General features: G+C 39.6%; 1 protein-coding gene across 2 annotated transcripts in view; it reads right to left on the minus strand.

The window, feature by feature from the left end:
* Nucleotides 1-5,000, minus strand: part of maml3 (mastermind-like transcriptional coactivator 3) — a 173,051-nt gene that overhangs the window by 135,362 nt on the left and 32,689 nt on the right. The window lies entirely within an intron of this gene.

Raw genomic sequence — 5,000 nt, forward strand, 5'->3', positions numbered from 1 at the left:
TTACGGAATGTGCTCCTGCTCGTTACATGCAATTACACATTTCCACCAGGGAGGTCTCCAAATCCCCAAATCTTGCATAGTGTAGTTCTAAGTGCTGAGAAGCTCAACGACATCCACAATTCCCACAATATCCACAAAGTAAAGAATACTGTGATGTTATTTTGTCATGATAACAATAAATACTGTCATGTTGCCCATCCTTAGTACGAAGTGAAGAGAATTAAAGATGGTCTGTTATATAACATCAACCTGAGAGTGTGTGAGGTGGATGGAACGTATATGCACGACATACTGAGTGTTATGTGTACAGTAAGACTGTAAGACAATGTGTGTGTGTGTGTGTGTGTGTGTGTGTTTAAGCAGGCCACTACAGAACCTGTGTCTCAGGCACATGCAGTGTAATCCTCTTACTGTCTGCTGGGTGCAAGCTCACTGCTGCCATTATATAACAGCACTAATCCACACACACTCACATACATAGCAACAGTCAACCGACGCCGCACTGTGACCTCTCTCACACACACACACCTGGAGGAACTCCGCTTGTACAGTGGAAAATCAAATTTTTCCTATTTTACACATAGCCCACCTCTAGTCGATAATATTTGGTGCTCAAACTCTGCTTTTTTAGTTTATGCCTGGAGCAACGAGGCTAACAGTAGCACCCAGTAGTCACCTAAACCGCCCAAATTATTTCTGTAAAAAATACATCCCCAAAACTTCTCTCAACCTGCTCAAACCACATCCAGGTCTTCTGAGGTTGCACAGACTTTCCGATGTGGTTTAGAGCTCAGGGTGACTTACTGTAGGTTTAAAAACGAACAAAACGTCACTGCTGGCAGCCATTTCAGACAACACAAGGGCTGCATGACATAAATGGGGCCTCAGATGCAACTTTAACGGGTTGAGAGAGGTTGTGAGCGTTTTGGGTGACTACTGAGTTCATGTGTCTGTTAGCAATGTTAGCCTGACCACCCAGTTTTAAATGAAATGAGCTCCAAACATGTCTTGACTGATCTACTACATCTGAGATGAGTGGTTGATTTTTCACCAAAAAGACTCCTTTAAAGTCTTAGTATTATTAAAAATACACTGTAAATTTCTGAAAAGTAAAGCAGGTTTTTACATCCATATATCGGAACTAGAAACGGCGCCGATCCAATTCCAAATATCGGTATTGGGCCAATATCAGCAAAAAAAATGCTGGATGAGATTTTGGAGGGGAAAAAAAAGAACGAATCTGATTCCTGCAATAAATCTATCCTGAAATATCCCATGCCCCCACTGTGCAATGGTGTTAGCTATGTTTCACTATGTTAACTGTTTCCTGTGGGGTGTTTGAACAGTCGGAGTCCACTTTAAGAGGCTCATCTGAAGTGAAGCGCCTCAATTAAAAATGCCTCATTTTAAAGCTTAGAAGATTCTAAATGGGAAATCGAGTGAAATGGGAAGACTGGCCGATACTCCGGGTATCAAAGTCATTATCAGAAAAAAGAAAAGGCAAGATAGTGACATCTGTCACCGTTCAATATATAAACAAGCGCACTTAGACAAAACACACACACACACACACACACACACACACACACACGCAGTATAAAGGGCCGCGCACTGAAACCTCGGGACACAAACCCTTCACGGCTCAGTGTGTGTACGCTGCAGGTTTCTGCAGTTCGAGCTGATCGAGCTGCACCTGGTGCACGACTCCACTGAATGCACTAATTGCAGGCTTTCATGATTAGTTAATTGCTGAGGCCAAAACTCCAGTAACAATTAATGCACGATTCATTGCACAACCCTATGACATATATCGTTAGACTCATTCTCCACTCTTCACTTACTTTGAGAGATGGAGAGCTGCAGTAACACATTCGCACACAATGCTCTGTTCAAAATACACATACAGCAGTATATTGTGGATAAACTCCTGGTGATATGCGTATCGGTTCTTAGGTAAAGAGGCCGTTTTATTATCAGATGAGGGGTCTGTCGTCATAGTGGGCATGCTTTGTTTATTGTTATACTTTCGGCAATATAGTCATCGTTAATTTCAATTATTTGCTCTGTTCTGCGGAATGTAGTGTTCGATACCTGTGCACACTAAATTCAGATGCTGAGATGAGATGTTGATTTTCCAGGGAAAAATAAGTTAACACATCCTCTACCAATATATTTGTGTGTATATATATATATATATATATATATATATATATATTTAAGTTTGTGTATATATATATATATATATATATATATATATATATTTAAGCTTGTGTATATATATATATATATATATATATATATATATATATATATATTTAAGTTTGTTCTTTGTAGAGGATGTGTTAACTTATATTTACCTGGAAAATCAACAAAACATGTACACACACACACACACACACACACACACACACACACACACACACACACACACACACACACACACCGGCCACTTTATTAGGTACATCTTGCTAGTGAAATGCTGGACCCCTTTTGCCTTCAGAACTGTCTTAATTCTTCGTGGCAGACTTTCAACAAAGTGTTGGAAACGTTCCTCAGAGATTCTGGTTGGTTACTTGAGTTCCTGTTGCCTTTCTATCATCTGTAACCAGTCTGTCCATTCTCCTCTGACCTCTCACATCAACAAGGCATTTTCGTCCACACAACTGACCGCTCACTGGATGTTTCCTCTTTTTCGGACCGTTCTCTGTAAACCCTAGAGATGGTTGTGTGTGAAAATCCCAGCAGATCAGCAGTTTCTGAAATACTCAGACCAGCCCGTCTGGCACCAACAACCACGCCACGTTCAAAGTCCCTTAAATCCCCTTTCTTCCCCGTTCTGATGCTCGGTCTGCACTTCAGCAGGTCGTCTTGACCACCTCTACATGCCTAAATGCAGTGAGCTGCAGCCGTGTGATTGGCTGATTAGCTGTTTGCGTTAACAAGCAATTGAACACCTAATAAAGTGGCTGGTGAGTGTGTGTGTGTGTGTGTATATATATATATATATATATATATATATATATATATATATATATATATATATATATATATATGTATTATGTTTTTCAACATATTTAATTCAGAAAATAAAGCAATTATGCAATAAAATGTGTAAAAGAAGTTTGTTCTCTGCAAAAGATGTTGACTTATATTTACTAAGAAAATCAAGAAAATATCATTTAAACATGGTTGCCCAAATGTTTGTATACAACTGCATACAATGTCTATTCACATATTTATTTATTTATTATTACATTCTCAGAAAAAAAAGCACTACACTGTTACTGGGGTGGTCCCTCATCATACATAAAGCACCATACATCAATTAGGTTACGGAAAGTAATAAGCCCCATACACCTGAGCAGGCGGATGTGGCATAGCTTTACATTTTGTAAGGTATACAATCAGACCTTATGACCGCTGCTCTATCTTCAAGCGTTCATTTACATCATTTGTGCAGTTTCTCGGCCAGTGTACCGTAGGTTTCCACACTAATTTGAAGTGAAACATTAATAAAAATGCGTCTCTGGTGTGTTGATCTTGTGAAGCGTTCGCACTCTTCTCGCAAATAAACATGTGGAATGTTTTCTTATATCCAGCGCATTATATTCGCTGAGCACAGCTGATAATCAGCATCTAAAACACACACGTTTGGTTTCTTCACTGTATTCCGTTCCATTAGTGTTGTTTTGAAGAGCGAAAGCATGAATACCTACAGATGTTCTTCACACTGAGCGCAGTGATCTCACACAGTGTGTGTGCTCATGCATGAGCCCATCGGAGTGACTGTGTGAGAAATCCACAGCAGACATTCTCACATTCTCTCACACACACATGCGTACATACACACATATATACATACACACACACACACACACACCTCCGGTTACAAGTGCGTCAAAATTTCTACACACTCATGGATGAAGATTTATTTCACTCTCTCTCATCTCTCTCTTTCTGCTCCAGCTCTCGTGATCTTTCTGAACTATGCTGTGGACCCAGAAAGCACCATATCCTTTAGTTCCCTTTGTCCTCCATCCCTCATTCTCCCTCGCTGTCTTTTTCACAGTTTGCAACATATTTATGAGAAAGTCCAGCTCCAACCCTTCTGACCAATACAGTGCAGTAAACAGTGCTTAGAACAGTTCAACGCACATTATCTTTGATCTTTCTGGACAACATCAAACAGGATCGGCCAAGCTCAGGTCAGAAATGCTAAATTAGTTTGATAGATAAGGACACTCCTTCTCCTGAACAGGGCTTACAACAGAAATTTCACCAAATTTCACACATTTCTGCATAATTCAGTTGTGTTGGGATGTAAACAAAGTCATTCAGAGTGGTTTGACGTGAAATGCTCCGTTCTAAAGAAACCTTCCCACTCAGATTTGTTTGGAGAAACTCGGGGTTCATGACGTCTACAACGCATTTTATTTACTTAGTTCTTAGATGTAAATGCTGATAAAATAGCAGTAAATCTGACAAAATGTGTTTTCTTTTGGTGCTTTTGCAGCACTTGGCATGTCCCTCTCCAGCATGAATGAAAGACAGAAATACGGTTTAGACCAAAATCTCATCTCAAAACTATCGTAAAACAGTGTCTCAGGCATCAGGCAACATATTCATATGTAATGACGTTAAAAGTCGCTTTTAGAAGCATTAAACTTTCCAAACTTATCAGTTCCCATCAAGTTAATAAGTTCATCTTAGAATGGGACAGTTCACATAAGACAACTCGGAATGACTTTGTTTACATCCGCATGATTAATTATGCAGAAATCCTGGGGAAAATGGGTGGAATTCCCTTAATTATGACAGTCCGTTCAATATATCGCCGCTGTCGGAAGAAAACGGTGGAAGTACCAGTTGTCCTTTACACTGTGTGCATATTTCATGATGAATGGACCAAAAGAAACGGCCCAAAATGATGTGGAAAACATTCTGGTTCCATTGACTTACATTAAAAGTAAAGTGGGCTTTTTCCTTCTCCTGTAAAGTTA

This window comes from Pygocentrus nattereri, chromosome 5 (assembly GCF_015220715.1).
Source record: "Pygocentrus nattereri isolate fPygNat1 chromosome 5, fPygNat1.pri, whole genome shotgun sequence".
Taxonomy (NCBI): Eukaryota; Metazoa; Chordata; class Actinopteri; order Characiformes; family Serrasalmidae; genus Pygocentrus; species Pygocentrus nattereri.